Source organism: Lissotriton vulgaris, chromosome 7, assembly GCF_964263255.1.
Source record: "Lissotriton vulgaris chromosome 7, aLisVul1.2, whole genome shotgun sequence".
Lineage (NCBI taxonomy): Eukaryota > Metazoa > Chordata > Amphibia > Caudata > Salamandridae > Lissotriton > Lissotriton vulgaris.
Window position 1 is genome coordinate 1,368,362,634 of NC_141695.1, and position 22,929 is coordinate 1,368,385,562.

General features: G+C 46.5%; 1 long non-coding RNA gene across 1 annotated transcript in view; it reads right to left on the reverse strand.

Annotated features, from left to right (window-relative positions):
* LOC147703726 (uncharacterized) overlaps positions 1-21,494 on the reverse strand; it is a 35,702-nt gene extending 14,208 nt beyond the window's left edge. Inside the window, exons 1-2 of the long non-coding RNA XR_015297313.1 lie at positions 21,423-21,494; positions 21,300-21,330 (exon numbers count right to left, since the gene is read on the reverse strand). This is a non-coding gene — a long non-coding RNA (uncharacterized LOC147703726). The remainder of the gene's footprint in view (positions 1-21,299; positions 21,331-21,422) is intronic.
* Positions 21,495-22,929: the final 1,435 nt, after the last annotated feature.

Below are 22,929 nucleotides of genomic sequence, written 5' to 3' on the forward strand. Positions count from 1 at the left end.
AACATAACGTTTATCTGAACAGGACCAGCACTTTCAGCACACCCGCCTTAGCTCAAGACAGGTAGTGATAGCGCTGCTCAGAAGAGAAGTTCTTAGGGTGCAGTGCCAGTTGCTTCATAAAACATAGCATGTTTATTTGTAAAGCACACGTTCACCCACACGGGCATGTTGGCACTGAATAACAGCTGTTTGTTGTTACCCAACTCAATAATGCTCATTTTATCAACCTCAAAAGGATGCACCCACCAGGATTTGAACCTGTGACTATGAGGTCAAACACAGGCCCCTAGAGTGGATGCCTTAGTCCACTAAGCCACCAGACCCGGTTTATGAGCCTATGTCCTGTGCAGGGCTGTGTGGTTGAAATTAAATGGGGGTCTATGTAGAGGTAAGGAAAGTTTGCTTTATACTGGTGAATTTTATCAAAGTTGTTGCTTCGTGAAGTTTCCCTATTCGCTTTTGTCCGTGCAAAGTTATTTGTAAATTCCAAAATAATTTTAAACGCAATTTGTGTGATAACTGCCTAACTGCCTGCCAAGCTAGGAAAGGCACGTGGCATTCCTCTCTGCAAGTTCACCCTTTGCTGAGGATTTCTTTCTATGCACAATAATGTATTTATTCGGGGAAAGAACACGACTTTGTAAAGAGTGCGTCTGACACAGAACTTTTTTGACTCGTCCCGAAAAAGGTTTAAATCGTGACAGAAAGTTGCTAAGCTTTCAATACGCCTTTGCGAAAGTTAAAACAAAAAGCAAGCTCTGGTTAAAGGAAGGCAGGTCAACACACAGGCACAAAGAGCTGACCGAGGTCGAGCGCCTTAGCCGTTAGGCCAACTCCTCTCCCCTAATATATGTGCTTATATCTCCCCTTATATGTGCTTCTGGGCGCTGAATGGGAGATTGCCCTCTAATCAGCCTGCTTGACCCATGTTTTTAACGTATCATGCAAAGTCTATAACTGATTATAAATTATTGCATTACACCACTTTTTCAATTTGTAAAAACTAGGAAATAATTTCAATCGCAGAAAGTGACAATGATCCACAAATAATTACGCTATACTTCATCTATAAAACTTAGGTCCTGGACAACTCACATAAACAAAACTCCCAGGTATCCATCAATCAACGCAAAATTTGATGGAGTAATACACTATATATTAAGATAAAAACACTTGGGAGTACAGGATGGATAAGTTACTTACCTGTAATCCTAGTTCTCTTCCAGGGGTATCCTCATCAAAGTCATAAGCACTGAATATTCCCGCCCATGTGCGGGACCCCGGAAACAATATAAAAATATATATGTATAAAAACACATATATCTCGCTCCACATATATGTATGTACATATATCATTTTTCTCACATCAATGCAGCTCCAAAACTGAGGCTAAAACAATGTAAACACATATACATGTACTGCAATTAGTAAGGAAACAAAAAACACATTAGGTCAAAAAACCCTTGAACTTTGTGTTTTAATGAGTCAAACCACTCATAAATCCTGAAAATTGCTTATAAATAGACATTGTTAGCCCTCAGGCTGCATTGCAAAACAATATCATAGAAAATGAAACCATTTTCAACAAAAACTGGCACCGTGCCTTTAAGGCAGCCATGACCCCAGGCTTCCCATCATGCCTCAGGGGTGACAGTTAGGTCAGTTGTTCTTTGCATAACCCTGAAGACAGGGCTAAACCACAATATTGAAATAGTACCAAATCTCATTTACCTGGGGAGGCGGGTGGGTTGCTTATGACCATTGATGAGGATCCCCTGGAAGAGAAGGATAAGGTACTTACCTGTAATGACTGCAGCATAAATTTAACTTGTGTTTGTTTTGTTTATTAATCGGTCTTGTGCGGAAAACGTGAGTAAGTGCTAGGTGCTGTACAAAAATGCTGGCAATCCAAAGTTCACAGAGGGAGATGTGATGTCTTGCAGTTTGAGTCAACAGAGTCCAGACCACAGTCCTTGGTATCATTGTTCAGACTGCAACCAGCAAGTCCATGTGGGAGAGTAGACCAGTCAATGAGGTGATGCTGTTGCACACAAAGGCAAGATGCCAGACCAAGTGACCTAGGAGATGGGCATGGCCCACTGCCTTTTCCGTGACGACCCACCTTCCTTGGGGGACCCTCATATTCAGGCCTTGACGATGCATGGGACGCTCCGTTGGACGATTCCTCCTCCTCCTCCCTCCCTCTCTGTGCCTGTTGGCGGTCTTCGCCTAGATGTTTCACGCCTGGTGACACCAACACCTGGTGTCAGCAATACGACGAAGTGAATGGCTTATGTCCTTTTGCACCGCCAGGAGCTCAGCCAGTCCTGCCTCCATCCGTCCTTGGTGTTGTTGTTGACTGGCGTGTTGCTCGGCCTGCAGGTTTTTGATCTCTGTGAGGGCAGAGGCGTAGCTAGAGCTTGTGATGCCCGGGGCTATCCCTCAGATTGCCGCCCCTGGGGCGGGGGCTGGGAAAAAGGACAGCGAGCACTTGAAAGAGGTCCAAGAGACATGTAGTATTGCTGCTAATAGTTACCTCGATCATGCAAGTTACATGCACATACATGACATGGTCCAAGGCTACACAGTTGAATACACTGGTGACCGGCAGTACAAAGGAGAAAACACAGACTGCATGGTCTATCTGCGGACTCAGAAAAAACGCATGTGACACCCATCAGAGAGCTGCCTGAACTAATACCTGGTAATCCCCTCAGCACAATACAAACATGCAGATATATGACACTGTTTGGGGATCCATCATCTACAGCTGACATTAAATGACCAAATATCATGGTCTCCCCAATTAACTGGCTTCATTTTAGCTTCTGTATGTATTAGTTAATAGAAAGCTTTTCAATTGCATGAATGAAAACAACGAGTAAACGCAATACATCTATCTACCTATCTATCTAACTATCGATCTATCTATGGGCAAAGTGTAATCTATTATTTGTCAGCAATGTTCTGGATGGGAGGGGAAGTGATTTACAAGAAGCAAAGCCTCAAGTGTGTCATGAGGACTATTCCCTAACTCAAAATTAGTAGTACATAACACGTTACCCTTTGCATACTTTATGTATGACTTGTTTAGTAGTTATAAAGAAATACATTTATATATAATAAAGATTTAAGAGGAGATAGTGGATTACATCCGTACAGTGAGATGCAGGCACACTGAATATGCCTTGCAAGCATCAGCAGAGATAGTAAACTCTAAAGACAAAGCAGCAAAAAATCTGTGAGGAAGAAGGGTGTTTTTTCCACATTAGATGGGTTGCTCTAAGGGATGGGTACTCACAAACTTTCTCTCTGGGGCCAAATTTACAGTTTGGTTTGTGTCCAAGGGCCACACCGGTGGGGGCGGGGGTGGTGGGAAAGGGGGCAGGGCTAGAGCAAGAAAAAAAAACTGACCATGAGGTTGATCACAGGTCCCTGCAGCAGACGCCTTCGTCCACTGAACCACCAGACGCGGCATACACATCTCTCTCTCTCTTTCTCGCTCAGTCCCCCTCCCTCTCTCTAGCTCTCTCTCCCTCTCTCCATCCTTCTCTCCTGTCTCCCTCTGTCTCACTCACACTGACCGTCTCACTCTCTCTCACTCACTCTCTCTCACTCCCTATCAGTCCCTCTCTCCCTTTCCCTCCCTCTCACTCTCTCTTCGTCTCCCTCCCTTTCACTCCCTCTCACTCCCTCTCCGTCTCCCTACCTTTCCCTCTCTCTCACTCCCTCTCCGTCTCCCTCCCTTTCCCTCCCTCTCACTCCCTCTCCCTCTCACTCCCTCTCCATCTCACTCCCTTTCCCACCCTCTCACTCCCTGTCACTCCCTTTCCCTCCCTTTCTCTACCTCTCACTCCGTCTCTCTCACTCCCTCTCCGTCTCCCTCCCTTTCCCTCCCTCTCACTCCCTCTCCATCTCACTCCCTTTCCCACCCTCTCACTCCCTGTCACTCCCTTTCCCTCCCTTTCCCTCCCTCTCACTCCCTCTCCATCTCCCTTCCTCTCCCTCCCTCTCCCTCCCTCTCCAGCTCCCTACCTTTCCCTCCCTCTCACTCCCTGTCACTCCCATTCCCTCCCTTTCTCTCCCTCTCACTCCGTCTCCCTCCCTTTCCCTTTCCCTCCCTCTCACTCTCTCTCCCTCCGTCTCCCTCCCTCTCACTCCCTCGTACTCCCTCCCTTTCCCTCCCTCTCACTCCTTCTCGTCCCCCTCCATTTCCCTCTCTCTCACTCCCTCTCCCTCCCTTTCCCTCCCTCTCCCTCCCTCTCACTCCCTCTCCGTCTCCCTCCCTTTCCCTTCCTCTCACTCCCTCTCCGTCTCTCTCCGTTTTACTCCCTTTCCCTCCCTTTCCCTCCATTTCCCTCCCTTTCCCCTCCCTCTCACTCCCTCACTCCCACTCCGTCTCCCTCCCTTTCACTCCCTCTCTCTTCCCTTTCCCTCCCTCTCACTCCCTATCAGTCTCATTCCCTTTTCCTCCCTCTAACTCCTACTCAGTCTCACTCCATTTCCCTCCCTCTCACTCCCTGTCCATCTCCCTCCCTTTCCTTCCCTCTCACTCCCTCTCCATCTCCCTCCCTATCCCTCTCCGTCTCCCTCTCTTTCCCTCCCTCTCACTCCCTCTCACTCCCGTTCCCGCCCTCTCACTCCCTTTCCCTCCCTCTCAATCCCTTTCCCTCCCTCCCTCTCACTCCCTCTCTGTCTTCCTCCCTTTCCCTCCCTCTCACTCCCTCTCTCACTCCCTCTCTGTCCCCCTCCCTTTCCCTCCCACTCTGTCACCCACTGTCATCTCACCCTGCCTGTGTGCCAGTCTGGGCACACACTCACAGCCGCACCCGAGCACTTCACAGGTCTTTAAAAGACCATTTGCATGTTAATGAGGCTCTAATGTATTTCACCTTTTCTTAGGCCCCTGCAGCTTTACTCTGGCCATTGCTAGGATTGCCCGGCCCACCCAGAGCAGCAGAGTCTCTCACACTACTGCAGACACTTTTAAAAAAAAATGTAAAAGACCGTTGGGGTGGGTTGGGCTGCGGGCCGCAACGGAAGGCTTGCCGGGCCACTGGAGGCCCGTGGGCCGTACTATGAGTAACCGTGCTCTAAGGCAATAACATAAAATCTGATATCCGTTCTGTGGTATAAAATGGGAGTGGGGGAAGGGCATACATGTATTAGTATACATTCTCCCCATTAGCATATTTAATTTAGCCACATTCATTTTCACTGTCATAGCATAGATCTATATATTGTTCCACTAACATAGAAGCCCATAGATATATACTTAAATACCCTTTCTCTTTTCTTATACACACATATGTACACTTCACAAGCGCAAATGCACATTAATATACTGCTATTGATTGGTATTTATATGAAATCTGTTGCCTATTGTGAATAGGCAACCGTTCCTCGAAACTGTGTAACTCATTGGTCCACACTAATCTGGCAACCACAGACCATCTCAAATTCAGGAGATAGAATACAACCTGGTGTCAAGAGGCCAATATCTAGAAGGCAAACCCTATATAAACATCATTGGATATGTGCTGTACATAATACAACTCAGTATATAACATAACGTTTATCTGAACAGGACCAGCACTTTCAGCACACCCGCCTTAGCTCAAGACAGGTAGTGATAGCGCTGCTCAGAAGAGAAGTTCTTAGGGTGCAGTGCCAGTTGCTTCATAAAACATAGCATGTTTATTTGTAAAGCACACGTTCACCCACATGGGCATGTTGGCACTGAATAACAGCTGTTTGTTGTTACCCAACTCAATAATGCTCATTTTATCAACCTCAAAACGATGCACCCACCAGGATTTGAACCTGTGACTATGAGGTCAAACACAAGCCCCTAGAGTGGATGCCTTAGTCCACTAAGCCACCAGACCCGGTTTATGAGCCTATGTCCTGTGCAGGGCTGTGTGGTTGAAATTAAATGGGGGTCTATGTAGAGGTAAGGAAAGTTTGCTTTATACTGGTGAATTTTATCAAAGTTGTTGCTTCGTGAAGTTTCCCTATTCGCTTTTGTCCGTGCAAAGTTATTTGTAAATTCCAAAATAATTTTAAACGCAATTTGTGTGATAACTGCCTAACTGCCTGCCAAGCTAGGAAAGGCACGTGGCATTCCTCTCTGCAAGTTCACCCTTTGCTGAGGATTTCTTTCTATGCACAATAATGTATTTATTCGGGGAAAGAACACGACTTTGTAAAGAGTGCGTCTGACACAGAACTTTTTTGACTCGTCCCGAAAAAGGTTTAAATCGTGACAGAAAGTTGCTAAGCTTTCAATACGCCTTTGCGAAAGTTAAAACAAAAAGCAAGCTCTGGTTAAAGGAAGGCAGGTCAACACACAGGCACAAAGAGCTGACCGAGGTCGAGCGCCTTAGCCGTTAGGCCAACTCCTCTCCCCTAATATATGTGCTTATATCTCCCCTTATATGTGCTTCTGGGCGCTGAATGGGAGATTGCCCTCTAATCAGCCTGCTTGACCCATGTTTTTAACGTATCATGCAAAGTCTATAACTGATTATAAATTATTGCATTACACCACTTTTTCAATTTGTAAAAACTAGGAAATAATTTCAATCGCAGAAAGTGACAATGATCCACAAATAATTACGCTATACTTCATCTATAAAACTTAGGTCCTGGACAACTCACATAAACAAAACTCCCAGGTATCCATCAATCAACGCAAAATTTGATGGAGTAATACACTATATATTAAGATAAAAACACTTGGGAGTACAGGATGGATAAGTTACTTACCTGTAATCCTAGTTCTCTTCCAGGGGTATCCTCATCAAAGTCATAAGCACTGAATATTCCCGCCCATGTGCGGGACCCCGGAAACAATATAAAAATATATATGTATAAAAACACATATATCTCGCTCCACATATATGTATGTACATATATCATTTTTCTCACATCAATGCAGCTCCAAAACTGAGGCTAAAACAATGTAAACACATATACATGTACTGCAATTAGTAAGGAAACAAAAAACACATTAGGTCAAAAAACCCTTGAACTTTGTGTTTTAATGAGTCAAACCACTCATAAATCCTGAAAATTGCTTATAAATAGACATTGTTAGCCCTCAGGCTGCATTGCAAAACAATATCATAGAAAATGAAACCATTTTCAACAAAAACTGGCACCGTGCCTTTAAGGCAGCCATGACCCCATGCTTCCCATCATGCCTCAGGGGTGACAGTTAGGTCAGTTGTTCTTTGCATAACCCTGAAGACAGGGCTAAACCACAATATTGAAATAGTACCAAATCTCATTTACCTGGGGAGGCGGGTGGGTTGCTTATGACTATTGATGAGGATCCCCTGGAAGAGAAGGATAAGGTACTTACCTGTAATGACTGCAGCATAAATTTAACTTGTGTTTGTTTTGTTTATTAATCGGTCTTGTGCGGAAAACGTGAGTAAGTGCTAGGTGCTGTACAAAAATGCTGGCAATCCAAAGTTCACAGAGGGAGATGTGATGTCTTGCAGTTTGAGTCAACAGAGTCCAGACCACAGTCCTTGGTATCATTGTTCAGACTGCAACCAGCAAGTCCATGTGGGAGAGTAGACCAGTCAATGAGGTGATGCTGTTGCACACAAAGGCAAGATGCCAGACCAAGTGACCTAGGAGATGGGCATGGCCCACTGCCTTTTCCGTGACGACCCACCTTCCTTGGGGGACCCTCATATTCAGGCCTTGACGATGCATGGGACGCTCCGTTGGACGATTCCTCCTCCTCCTCCCTCCCTCCCTGTGCCTGTTGGCGGTCTTCGCCTAGATGTTTCACGCCTGGTGACACCAACACCTGGTGTCAGCAATACGACGAAGTGAATGGCTTATGTCCTTTTGCACCGCCAGGAGCTCAGCCAGTCCTGCCTCCATCCGTCCTTGGTGTTGTTGTTGACTGGCGTGTTGCTCGGCCTGCAGGTTTTTGATCTCTGTGAGGGCAGAGGCGTAGCTAGAGTTTGTGACGCCCGGGGCTATCCCTCAGATTGCCGCCCCTGGGGCGGGGGCTGGGAAAAAGGACAGCGAGCACTTGAAAGAGGTCCAAGTGACATGTAGTATTGCTGCTAATAGTTACCTCGATCATGCAAGTTACATGCACATACATGACATGGTCCAAGGCTACACAGTTGAATACACTGGTGACCGGCAGTACAAAGGAGAAAACACACACTGCATGGTCTATATGTGGACTCAGAAAAAACGCATGTGACACCCATCAGAGAGCTGCCTGAACTAATACCTGGTAATCCCCTCAGCACAATACAAACATGCAGATACATGACACTGTTTGGGGATCCATCATCTACAGCTGACATTAAATGACCAAATATCATGGTCTCCCCAATTAACTGGCTTCATTTTAGCTTCTGTATGTATTAGTTAATAGAAAGCTTTTCAATTGCATGAATGAAAACAACAAGTAAACGCAATATATCTATCTATCTATCTATCTAACTATCGATCTATCTATGGGCAAAGTGTAATCTATTATTTGTCAGCAATGTTCTGGATGGGAGGGGAAGTGATTTACAAGAAGCAAAGCCTCAAGTGTGTCATGAGGACTATTCCCTAACTCAAAATTGGTAGTACATAACACGTTACCCTTTGCATACTTTATGTATGACTTGTTTAGTAGTTATAAAGAAATACATTTATATATAATAAAGATTTAAGAGGAGATAGTGGATTACATCCGTACAGTGAGATGCAGGCACACTGAATATGCCTTGCAAGCATCAGCAGAGATAGTAAACTCTAAAGACAGAGCAGCAAAAAATCTGTGAGGAAGAAGGGTGTTTTTTCCACATTAGATGGGTTGCTCTAAGTGATGGGTACTCACAAACTTTCTCTGGGGGCCAAATTTACAGTTTGGTTTGTGTCCAAGGGCCACACCGGTGGGGGCGGGGGTGGTGGGAAAGGGGGCAGGGCTAGAGCAAGAAAAAAAACTGACCATGAGGTTGATCACAGGTCCCTGCAGCAGACGCCTTCGTCCACTGAACCACCAGACGCGGCATACACACATCTCTCTCTCTCTTTCTCTCTCAGTCTCCCTCCCTCTCTCTAGCTCTCTCTCCCTCTCTCCTTCCCTCTCTCCTGTCTCCCTCTGTCTCACTCACTCTGACCGTCTCACTCTCTCTCACTCACTCTCTCTCACTCCCTATCAGTCCCTCTCTCTCCCTCTCTCCCTCTGTCTCACTCACTCTGACTGTCTCACTCCCTCTCCCTCTCCCTCTCTCTCTCACTCCCTCTCCATCTCTCTCCCTTTCCCTCCCTCTCACTCTCTCTCCGTCTCCCTCCCTTTCACTCCCTCTCACTCCCTCTCCGTCTCCCTACCTTTCCCTCTCTCTCACTCCCTCTCTGTCTCCCTCCCTTTCCCTCCCTCTCACTCCCTCTCCATCTCACTCCCTTTCCCTCCCTCTCACTCCCTGTCACTCCCTTTCCCTCCCTTTCTCTACCTCTCACTCTGTCTCCCTCCCTTTCCCTTTCCCTCCCTCTCACTCCCTCTCCATCTCCCTTCGTGTCCCTCCCTCTCTCTCCCTCTCCAGCTCCCTCCCTTTCCCTCCCTCTCACTCCCTGTCACTCCCATTCCCTCCCTTTCTCTCCCTCTCACTTCGTCTCCCTCCCTTTCCCTTTCCCTCCCTCTCACTCTCTCTCCCTCCGTCTCCCTCCCTCTCACTCCCTCGTACTCCCTCCCTTTCCCTCCCTTTCCCTCCCTCTCACTCCTTCTCCGTCCCCCTCCATTTCCCTCTCTCTCCCTCCCTCTCCCTCCCTTTCCCTCCCTTTCCCTCCCTCTACTCCCTCTCCGTCTCCCTCCCTTTCCCTCCCTCTCACTCCCTCTCCGTCTCCCTCCGTTTTACTCCCTTTCCCTCCCTTTCCCTCCATTTCCCTCCCTTTCCCCTCCCTCTCACTCCCTCACTCCCACTCCGTCTCCCTCCCTTTCACTCCCTCTCTGTCTCTCTTCCCTTTCCCTCCCTCTCACTCCCTATCAGTCTCATTCCCTTTTCCTCCCTCTAACTCCCACTCAGTCTCACTCCATTTCCCTCCCTCTCACTCCCTGTCCATCTCCCTCCCTTTCCTTCCCTCTCACTCCCTCTCCATCTCCCTCCCTATCCCTCTCCATCTCCCTCTCTTTCCCTCCCTCTCACTCCCTCTCACTCCCGTTCCCTCCCTCTCACTCCCTTTCCCTCCCTCTCAATCCCTTTCCCTCCCTCTCACTCCCTCTCTGTCTTCCTCCCTTTCCCTCCCTTTCACTCCCTCTCTCACTCCCTCTCCGTCCCCCTCCCTTTCCCTCCCACTCTGTCACCCTCTGTCATCTCACCCTGCCTGTGCGCCAGTCTGGGCACACACTCACAGCCGCACCCGAGCACTTCACAGGTCTTTAAAAGACCATTTGCATGTTAATGAGGCTCTAATGTATTTCACCTTTTCTTAGGCCCCTGCAGCTTTACTCTGGCCATTGCTAGGATTGCCCGCCCCCCCCCAGAGCAGCAGAGTCTCTCACGCTGCTGCAGACACTCTTAAAAAAAAATGTAAAAGACAGTTGGGGTGGGGGGTGAGGGGGTTGTGCTGCGGGCCACCACGGAAGGCTTGCCGGGCCACTGGAGGCCCGTGGGCCGTACTATGAGTAACCGTGCTCTAAGGCAATAACATAAAATCTGATATCCGTTCTGTGGTATAAAATGGGAGTGGGGGAAGGGCATACATGTATTAGTATACATTCTCCCCATTAGCATATTTAATTTAGCCACATTCATTTTCACTGTCATAGCATAGATCTATACATTGTTCCACTAACATAGAAGCCCATAGATATATACTTAAATACCCTTTCTCTTTTCTTATACACACATATGTACACTTCACAAGCGCAAATGCACATTAATATACTGCTATTGATTGGTATTTATATGAAATCTGTTGCCTATTGTGAATAGGCAACCGTTCCTCGAAACTGTGTAACTCATTGGTCCACACTAATCTGGCAACCACAGACCATCTCAAATTCAGGAGATAGAATACAACCTGGTGTCAAGAGGCCAATATCTAGAAGGCAAACCCTATATAAACATCATTGGATATGTGCTGTACATAATACAACTCAGTATATAACATAACGTTTATCTGAACAGGACCAGCACTTTCAGCACACCCGCCTTAGCTCAAGACAGGTAGTGATAGCGCTGCTCAGAAGAGAAGTTCTTAGGGTGCAGTGCCAGTTGCTTCATAAAACATAGCATGTTTATTTGTAAAGCACACGTTCACCCACACGGGCATGTTGGCACTGAATAACAGCTGTTTGTTGTTACCCAACTCAATAATGCTCATTTTATCAACCTCAAAAGGATGCACCCACCAGGATTTGAACCTGTGACTATGAGGTCAAACACAGGCCCCTAGAGTGGATGCGTTAGTCCACTAAGCCACCAGACCCGGTTTATGAGCCTATGTCCTGTGCAGGGCTGTGTGGTTGAAATTAAATGGGGGTCTATGTAGAGGTAAAGAAAGTTTGCTTTATACTGGTGAATTTTATCAAAGTTGTTGCTTCGTGAAGTTTCCCTATTCGCTTTTGTCCGTGCAAAGTTATTTGTAAATTCCAAAATAATTTTAAACGTAATTTGTGTGATAACTGCCTAACTGCCTGCCAAGCTAGGAAAGGCACGTGGCATTCCTCTCTGCAAGTTCACCCTTTGCTGAGGATTTCTTTCTATGCACAATAATGTATTTATTCGGGGAAAGAACACGACTTTGTAAAGAGTGCGTCTGACACAGAACTTTTTTGACTCGTCCCGAAAAAGGTTTAAATCGTGACAGAAAGTTGCTAAGCTTTCAATACGCCTTTGCGAAAGTTAAAAGAAAGAGCAAGCTCTGGTTAAAGGAAGGCAGGTCAACACACAGGCACAAAGAGCTGACCGAGGTCGAGCGCCTTAGCCGTTAGGCCAACTCCTCTCCCCTAATATATGTGCTTATATCTCCCCTTATATGTGCTTCTGGGCGCTGAATGGGAGATTGCACTCTAATCAGCCTGCTTGACCCATGTTTTTAACGTATCATGCAAAGTCTATAACTGATTATAAATTATTGCATTACACCACTTTTTCAATTTGTAAAAACTAGGAAATAATTTCAAACGCAGAAAGTGACAATGATCCACAAATAATTACGCTATACTTCATCTATAAAACTTAGGTCCTGGACAACTCACATAAACAAAACTCCCTGGTATCCATCAATCAACGCAAAATTTGAGGGAGTAATACTATATATTAAGATAAAAACACTTGGGAGTACAGGATGGATAAGTTACTTACCTGTAATCCTAGTTCTCTTCCAGGGGTATCCTCATCAAAGTCATAATCACTGAATATTCCCGCCCATGTGCGGGACCCCGGAAACAATATAAAAATATATATGTATAAAAACACATATATCTCGCTCCACATATATGTATGTACATATATCATTTTTCTCACATCAATGCAGCTCCAAAACTGAGGCTAAAACAATGTAAACACATATACATGTACTGCAATTAGTAAGGAAACAAAAAACACATTAGGTCAAAAAACCCTTGAACTTTGTGTTTTAATGAGTCAAACCACTCATAAATCCTGAAAATTGCTTATAAATAGACATTGTTAGCCCTCAGGCTGCATTGCAAAACAATATCATAGAAAATGAAACCATTTTCAACAAAAACTGGCACCGTGCCTTTAAGGCAGCCATGACCCCAGGCTTCCCATCATGCCTCAGGGGTGACAGTTAGGTCAGTTGTTCTTTGCATAACCCTGAAGACAGGGCTAAACCACAATATTGAAATAGTACCAAATCTCATTTACCTGGGGAGGCGGGTGGGTTGCTTATGACTTTGATGAGGATACCCCTGGAAGAGAACTAGGATTACAGGTAAGTAACTTATCCTTCTCTTCCAGGGGATCCTCATCAATAGTCATAAGCACTAAATAGAATAGCAAGCCCATCAACCACATGCAGGTAAATGAGAAGTACATAACCCAACCAAATCATAACAGCCAAATCTTCAGCTGTTAAACAGATTCCTCAGGGAGGCCTGGCCCACCTGGGTATCTGCTCTTGTGTCAGAATCTAGACAGTAATGTCTGGTAAATGTATGGACAGACCTCCAGGTCGCCGCTTTACAAATCTCAGACATGGGCACATTTTGCAGGTAAGCCGCCGTGGCTGCTCTACCTCTAGTAGAATGCTCCTTAGGAGTACCCCCTAAAGGCTTCTGCGCCAATTGGTAAGCAAGCTTGATACACGAAACGATCCACCTGGAAATAGAACGTTTCGAGGCTGCATGACCAGTTCTGATAGATCCGTAGTTAACAAACAATTGATCAGAATGTCGAATAGACTTGGACCTGTCCAGATAGAACTTTAAAACCCTTTTCAGGTCCAAAGAGTGTAACGCCTTCTCAGCTGGAGTAGAGGGATTAGGAAAGAAAGTGGGTAAAGAGATAGACTGATTGACATGAAAATCTGACACCACTTTCGGCAGGAAAGAAGGATGCGTTCTAAGCACCACTCTGTTCATATGAAAGACTGTAAACGGTTCTTTAGTACATAGGGCCTGAATTTCGCTCACCCTACGGGCTGACGTAATCGCTATCAAAAAAGCCGCTTTCCAGGAAATATGCTGTAAAGTAGCTTTATGAATGGGCTCAAAAGGAGGGCCCATCAATTTTGATAGGACTAGGTTCAGCTCCCAAGGCGGAGCAGGAGGCCATACAGGAGGGTACACCTTCTTTAGACCCTGCAGGAAATCTTTCACTGCTGGAAGCTGAAAAAAAGAAGTCTGTGAAGGTGATCGCCTATAAGCTGTAATAGCCGCTAAATGCACCTTAATGGAGTTAAACTTCAAACCTGCTTTAGTCAGGTACAACAAGTATGGTAGAACTGCTTCCTCCTGACTCTTTACCGGATTGTGACCATTCTGCATGCACCACATATAGAATCTCTTCCACTTGCATGCATAGGAATGTCTCGTGGAAGGACGTCGTGCCTCTTTCAGAATAGACATGCAGTCCTGTGGCAGTCCTAGATGGCTGTACTGAATGACCTCAGGAGCCATGCTGCCAAGTTCAGTGACGGAAGGTTGGGATGGTGAATCATCCCGTTCATCTTCGACAACAGGTCCTGCCTGCATGGAAGTCTCTTGTGAGGAGACACTGATAGGTGAAGTAGGTCCGTGTACCACCATTGCCTCGGCCAGTCGGGGGCAATCAGGATCATCGTTGTGCACGAGTGGCTCAGCTTGCTCACCACCTTCGGGATCAGCGGAAGGGGTGGAAAGGCGTACACAAACTGCCCTGACCAGTCGATTAAAAGAGCATTCCCTCTCGTTCCTGGTCGATAGAACCTGGAGGCGAAGCTTGGGCATTTGGTGTTTTCGTCGTCCGCGAAGAGATCTATTGAAGGATGACCCCAAGACTGGAAAATGTCGCCTAGAACTTCGTCGTTGAGAACCCAGTCTTCTTTGTCTTCGAAGTGCCGACTTAGTGCATCCGCCCTCACGTTCTGCTCTCCTGGGAGGTGGACTGCCTGAACGGACAACTTGCGAGCTAGAAGCCAATACCAGATGCGCTGAGCTTCCAGAGACAGAGTCCTTGAGCGTGTTCCTCCCTGCTTGTTTAAATAGTACATCGTGGTGGTGTTGTCCGTCTGTACTAGAACCATTTTCTCTTGAAGCGAGGGAAGGAACGCTTTGAGAGCCAGGTGAACCGCTCTCAATTCCAGCAAGTTGATATGATAAGTGCTTTCCTTGGTAGACCACAGACCCTGCACTTGTAGGGGTCCCATGTGCGCCCCCCATCCTTGTAATGATGCATCTGTGATGATCGTTTGTGTTGCAGGAGGTTGATGCAAGAGAACTCCCACCTGCATGTTCTGTTTCTTCGTCCACCACTGGAGGGAAGATTGAGCTACCTCCGACAAAGTGATCTGATCGTCCCATCGATCTGAGTGTTGGTCCCATTTGTCCTCCAGATCCTGCTGAAGAGGACGCATCCGAAGTCTGGCGTTAGGAACTAGGAAGATGCAGGAAGCCATCGACCCCAAGAATGAGGCTATCTTCCGTACTTTCTGGGACCTGTGGAGAAGAACTTACTGGCACTTGAGGGCTATCGAAAACTGTCTCTCCTCCGAAGGAAACACTTTTCCTACTTCGGAGTCTAGAAGAGCTCCTAGGAAGTGGATCCTCTGAGTGGGCTGTGAGACAGACTTGCTATAGTTGACATGCAGTCCTAGACGCTGACAAAGTTCTATGCATGTCTGGAATTGATTCCTTACATTGCCTGGAGTTTGACCTTTCAACAGCCAATCGTCTAAGTATGGGTACACGAAGACTCCCCTGCGGCGTAGAGCTGCCGCCACCACTGCGACACACTTCGTGAACACCCTGGGAGCCGACTTCAACCCAAACGGAAGGACTTTGAACTGGTAGTGAGAGGTCCCCACCCGCAATCAAAGGAATCTCCTGTGATCTTGCCGTATTGGTATATGGAAGTACGCATCTTGAAGGTCCATCGAACACATTCAATCTCCCTGCCTGAGATGTGGATATATTTGGTGAAGCGCCAATATGCGAAACTTTTCTTTTCCGACATGCAGATTGAGTGTTCTCAAGTCCAGAATGGGCCTGTATTCTTCCTTTTGGCCCTTTTTTCTGACCAGAAAATACCTCGAGTACACTCCTTTCCCCCTTTGGGACACCGGAACTCTCTCGATGGCTTCTTTTTCGAGGAGTGTCGCTACTTCTGTCTTTAACCTTGGTAGCTGGTGGCTTGATGTTGACATCGGGGAAACGGGTGGAGGTAGACGATGGAAACGAAGACAGTACCCATTCTGCAGCGTAGACAACACCCATTGATCTTTTGTAATGGCCTGCCACTCTGTCCTGTGATGCGCAATGCTTCCCCCCACTGGAGTGGGTAACGGCGCTGGGGGAAGTGAAGACTCATTGCTTCTGCTGAGATTTATTGAAGTTGTTGCCTTGGCGCTGATTTCCATTTCCCTTGGAATTGCCTTTGCCTTTGTACTGTGACTTTTGTTGGCCCTGCTGGTTCTGGCCTTTCTGCCAGTGAGGGGTTTGAACCCTCTGCTTCGAAGAACCTTTGTTGTTCGAACGGAATTTCTTCTTGAATTCCTTTTTCTTCTCGAGTCCCACCGCTTTGAGGGTGTCCAACTCGGTCTTCATCCGTTGCATCTCCTCATCCGCACTTGCTCCAAAAAGAGATGTCCCTGAAAAAGGAAGGTTTAGGATTCTGGCTTGAGCCTCTGGTTTTAATGCTGTGAGGCGTAACCAAGATGTTCTCCTTGCTGTAACTCCGTGTACATAGCCATGCGCAGCCAGTGTTGCTCCATCTGCTGCCGCTCCTATAATCTGATTGGAGACTTGACTGCCCTCCATCAGAACCTCCTCAAAGTCCTTTCTATCTTCCTGAGGAAGTTTTGCGGTAAATCTCTGAAGTGAGTCCCACAGAGACCTGTCATACCTGCCGAGCAGGGCTTCCGCATTGGAGACCTTGAGGAAAGAGGCTGAGGTGTTACACACCCTTCTCCCCCATGAGTCTTGCACCTTGCTTTCCTTATCCGGAGGCACCGTGGATGAGGAAGCTACCGCATTGGATTTTCTTGCCACCGTAATGATTACTGAATCTGGCGGGGGATCAGCTTTGAGGAACAGAGGATCCTCTTCCGGAGGACGATACTTCTTGAGAATCCTCGTTGGAACGGACTTCACCGTAGCCGGAGTGAGGAAGACTTAGTTCACAGGTTCTATTATACCCGGAACCAAAGGCAACAACGGTTTGGGTGCTGTTCTGTGCTGCAGGGTTTCGAATATGACAGTCGTCTTGACTTGTGGAGCTGTCATCGGTACTCCCAGCTTCAGGGCTCCCCTGCCCAAGATATCTTGGAACGAGAAAATATCTTCCGTTGGAGACACTCTCGAGCGTGGACTGTTTGTAAGAGTCGGGGAGTACTCCCTGTGAGATCGTGTTCTCGACGAACTTGAAGAGCTGCGTGTCCTCCTGGACCTAGATCTCCTGCTTGAACGCGTCTCAGAATGAGATCGCTCTCTGTGACGAGAATGTCTCTTACTTGAGTGCCTAGAACGAGACCGTTCTCTGCGGGGAAGAGGTTTGTCTCGATATCGCTTTAGGCGATCTGCCGTCTCCTTGTCCTTTGCCCAGTGGTGAAGAGGTCTATTCCACCTTGAGGAAAGATGAATAGAAGGAGACTTGTGGATGGGATCCTTCACTGGTGTACGTGACCGTGGAGGTTGATCCGTTCGTTTCTGTTGCGATCTTGCAGGGGATTTGGACCTTCCCCTATTAGATGCGCCGCTTTGTCCATCCGAGGATCTGCCACTCCGAGATGATGAGGAAGATGAGGAAAGACTCACCAGAGATCCAGAGGAAGACCTCGACCGAGATCTTTCTTCTGCAATCCTCCGTCTCTTGGCAGGAGGATCCTGCACTGAAGATTGTTCCACCTCCGCAGCCGATGCTGAACCTGGAGAACCCAACTGTGGCCCTAGGACGTGAGCCTGGCCCAAAGAGTCACTTTCCTTGTCCTGAACCACCTGATTCAAAGGTGACCCCTCCTTTGATCTTGCAGGAGTAATGTTCTTTGACTGCGAAGAACTTCGTTCCCTGGATCTTTGCTGATCCATCGACGGAGGTCGTATCGACGCCGAGCGCCGAGCAGGTAGGCGTTCCCTCGACGTCGACCGTGATTTCTCCAACGTCGACCTCAGGTGGCGATGACTGTCCTTCGACGTCGACGGTTGTCTGCTCGACGTCGATGGAGGCTGTTTCGACGCCGATCGCCGTTGACTCGACGGCGACTGGGCGTGCCTCAACTCCGAATGCCGCTCCGACGTCGAACGCTCTTGTCTAGGCTTCGACGTTGGCTGCATCGACGTCGACCGATGATGTGTCGACAGAGGCTCCCTCGACGCCGAACGACCATGACTAGTCGTCGACGGAGGATGACTCGACGTCGAACCGGAGAATGCCTCAACGTCCCAGCATGACGATGCTGTTTCGACGTCATACGGCTCACCGTCGAGCTCTTCCGCTTCGACGGTGACCTGTCCCTCGACGCTGACTGAAGCGGAGGTACCTTAGATGTAGACGCTGAAGACATCTTCTTCGTCGCCGTCGACTGCTTCTCCAACGCCGATCCCGACGTCGAATGTGAACCAGTCGGGGCTCCTCTCGACGTCGACCGCGCCTTCCGACTTTTCTGCTTCTTGGGAGATCTTCCTCTCTCAGAAAGCCCATAAACTCGTATCCTCTCCCGATCTTTAAGAGTCCTGGAAGTTAAAACCTGGCAGTGTTCACAGGTTTTAGAGGAATGAGATTCTGGTAGGCACAGGATACAGACTGAATGAGTGTCAGTCTTGGCCTTCTTTCTTCCACATGAAGGACACTTGTTAAAGAGAGAAGGCATCTTTGACAGGAAAAATACCCTTTTTAAGCCTAAAAAAGGTTTAAGCAACACTCTATGTCAAAAAGACGTCGAGTGAAGGCAAAAATTGCAGTTAAAGTTGAATATTTTTTGACAGAAAGTCAAAAAGAAAAGGAGCTGTTTCACCAGGGTCCTGACTGAAGGAGCCGGAAAGAACAACTGACCTAACTGTCACCCCTGAGGCATGATGGGAAGCCGGGGGTCATGGCTGCCTTAAAGGCACGGTGCCAGTTTTTGTTGAAAATGGTTTCATTTTCTATGATATTGTTTTGCAATGCAGCCTGAGGGCTAACAATGTCTATTTATAAGCAATTTTCAGGATTTATGAGTGGTTTGACTCATTAAAACACAAAGTTCAAGGGTTTTTGGACCTAATGTGTTTTTTGTTTCCTTACTAATTGCAGTACATGTATATGTGTTTACATTGTTTTAGCCTCAGTTTTGGAGCTGCATTGATGTGAGAAAAATTATATATGTGCATACATATATGTGGAGTGAGATATATGTGTTTTTATACATATATATTTTTATATTGTTTCCGGGGTCCCGCACATGGGCGGGAATATTCAGTGCTTATGACTATTGATGAGGATCCCCTGGAAGAGAATTTGTGGGTAAGGTATTTCAGCAAATACACTGAAACTCACCTTAGAGGGCCCGTCAACGCACGCGGATCCCTGAAACATTTCTGCCGTGATTGGAAGTAATAGAGCGGCATTAGTTACTGCCTGTAACTTTTTATTAACAGGGCATAGCCAAATAACACAATCCTGACAGGAATAAACAGGTGATGAAAAAGAACAGACTCACCTGAGGCCCGGTTGGCCTGCAGCTTCAGAGGCAGGCCGCGGGCACAATCGGGCAGCCGAAGACAAGGCAAGGCTGGCTAGCCAGACAGCAGGGGCTATGAATAATTATGGCCGGGCTGGGGGCGCCGCACGGTGACAGTCTCATTCTCAGGTAGTACTCACTCTCTGTGGGATGCCTCGCCTCACCTCACTCCCTCACCTCACTCGTCGCGGCACAGCAGGCTCACAAGCACTTTTAATTACGCTTCTGCGCATGACAATGTTGTCCCACCCAACCCCCACACGCACTCACGGAGACTTCTGTGCGCACGGCGCGCCATATTTAATAAAAAGCATGCCTCAGAGAGGCCTGCTGTGGGTCCAGCGGACATGCGCACTGTCCTTTTAATTCAGTAAAACGCCGGGCGTGCAGTGCGCACTATTTATTTCATTAGAGCAGTGGTTCCCAAACTTTTGCGGCCTGCGGCTCCCTTGACCTAATTGCCCATTGGCCGCGGCTCCCCATCATATCACTTTCTTTTTTACAGGTGCAGGGATATAAGCCCTACCTTGGGAGTACTTCCACTTTTCTCACTTACATTAATTATGATGAAGCCGATGAAGGAACTATAGTTTGAATTCGGAAGTGCAACATAATCTATGTACATCAGAGAACAAAGCTGACATATCTCCTTTTTGTAAGTGGCACCTTCAGACATTTCCACCTTTGCTACCAACAAGCACTTTCATGCTAGGTATTTTAAAGTGCATATCATGTTAAATGCGAAACTACAAGTCCCAGAATATAACATTCTGTTGGGCAAAAAAGCCAGAAGGGGCTGAATGTGTTCTATCATACACAGGGCTAGCACAGCAAAACAAAACCAGATTTACAATTACCAGAATGTAAACATAAAAGTAAGACTGGGAGAGCCATTCGCAGAAGACATGAAACATGAAGCCCTCTCCTGTTTTACAGATCACTTCCATTAATTAATCATGACCCATACATAACCACATGCACATGCTGCTAACGCTAACCAAACATTTAACGTGGTTAAACTCACATAAAAGACTGGCATGGCAGCCGAAGGGATAAAAGGACATTATCATACATAGCAGCCAGGAGCTCCCAGAAGTGCCCGCCTGTAAAGGCTGCTGCGCGCTCTCCTGGGCCTGGCTGGAAGTGAGCATGCTTGCCGGGCCCTAACATGCTGCTAATTCTAATGCTACCAAACAAACACCTGCCAGTACTGTGATTAATGTTTAGTTTCAATAACCTGCACGCAAAGAATTAAACTGAGTGCGGGGTGAAAAATAAATTTGATAGAGTTAATCACTTTTATTTTGACGAAGGATTTTTAGAACAATTTGTTGGTTAGAATTCACCAAGATTTCACAACAGTAGAAAACACAAACAATACAAAATACCATATTCATAAAAATGACATTATCATAAAAGACTCATTGATGAAGGAACACAATCGTACCTAGTTGATCAACATTTGCATTCAAACACTCACTCTCTCATCCAAACCATACATACAGGCATTAATATTTACAATTTACAATGTCACAAAGCGAAATTATACAAAAACAAAAGCATACACCATAGGAATATTTTTTCGAAATTGAGTATCCTATTTAAAGGTTTAATTGCAATCCTATTTACAACTCAAAAATCTTATGGTGTAGAAAAACGGTCTACGCGTTTTGAACCCTTGAACAGTGAGAGGGTTCTCATCAGGACCTCATGACTGAAAAAGAGAGAAATGGGGGAAATGTCACTAATGAGAACTACTAGCGTAGGGGATTACTAGCTACTTCCACTCGTGTGCCACCTCTTACCTTGAATGAGAATGTACACTGTAAATGAGAAAAACCGAGCGAGGCACCACTGTAACAAAAATGTAAAGAGACTTGTTGTCAGTCCACCTATGTATGTACAACCATCTACAACACGGCTCGAAAGCCTTCTAGAGTGCTACTTACATGAATTCAGGTGGTGGGGTGTGTCCGAGGTCTGTAGGGAAAAGAGGGCTAGAGTGAGCTTTAGCACTAATTTAGGGAGGGGGGGGGGCGGGACAGAGCATGCCACTGACGGTGTTTGCTTACTTGTATTAGAATCCAATGTCGAGCTGTATATATTCAAAACACTGGCGGGGGTCGCGGGTCAATGAAAGACCTGTAAACAGAGTCCTGCGTTAATCTCTTCTATTGTTAGAAATCACCGAAAAGAACTTTGTTCTAGCGCGTCGTCCTGGACGGGCAGGGCTTACCTTCGTACAACCGGCGTCTCTGCCTCTGCCTGAGTCTCTGCACTCCTCGGAAGGCGACTCGTTTGATGAGCGCGCCCATTGGATGTTAAGAATCGTCAACCGAGTTTATTTGAAAGGTTGAAAATTGGACACTTTTTTAGTTCTTGTAATTCTGTCTCCTGGTGGACATCTCCCATGGTTGCTGGTTGAAGCGCACTTTGCCTCTGGGCGAAAAAACAGATTGTTTGCTATTTTGGATGGAAGGGATATTTCTGGGACCAGGCCACATTACAGGATGGCTGTAAACATTTAAAAGCGAGTGTGTGGAAAATGCTCGTTGGTGTTTGAATAGGTTATTCCATGCGTCTATCGACTGGAGTACTCTGGATATTGTAGTGCTCGGCTGGTTAGAAGCTTGTGTTTGCTGAAGGTTGAAGCTTGTATTTGCTGAACCGGGTGCAGTTGGAAACTAGTGCGATTGCGGAAAGTGGAAATCTATTTGTGCAACCTAAGGAATACAGACAGATTATATTTCGATCGTCGCTTCACAGGACAGAAAATCGTTTAAACAATTCAGCTGAGTTTATATAATTCTGACATTTCGTTCAGTCCCTCTACTACCGTGTTGAATTTTAGGATGAGCATTGCTTCCCTTTAGAGTAGCTTTTTATCTAAGTCTCCGCCTCTTTGATCTTTGTCCACCTTCAGGATGACTGTCCATTTCAGCTCAGATTCTTTGTGGTCCATTGTCAACCAATGATTCACTAATGGCGCTGTAAGGACCTTATTTCTTATCCGTGACCTATGTTGTGTGATGCGGGTCCTCACTTCCTGGTTGGTTTTACCAATATATAACAAGTCACATGGACATTTAATTCCATAGATTACATTGCGTGATTTACAATTGGTAAAAGAATTGTGTTTCCAGAAGATATTTTTATGTTGGAAAACTGATCCTTCTTCTGTAGATGGACAACATACACAGGTTCCGCATTTTTTATGTCCTACCACTGGAGGGAGGCCAATGTAACTTCTGACTGATATAACATCTTTTTGTGGCATGGCTGCCCTTACCAGATGGTTTCCAATTGTCCGATTTTTTCTGAAGGCGAATAGAGGTTTTGCATTGAATCCAGTGTTGATGTTTTTAATTAGGTGCCAGTTTCTAGCTACTACTTTCTTAAGCATATTCGAATTTGGACAGAAAGTCGAGACAAAAAGTAATCCGTCAGTTTCCTTTTTTGGTTTCCTTTCTAGTAAACTCTCCCGAGGTGTCCACCATGCGCGTTTCATAGATCTCTTTAGGAGTTTTTTGGGGTACCCTCTTTCCAGGAGATTGTCGGTCAACTTAGCAGCATTTTCCA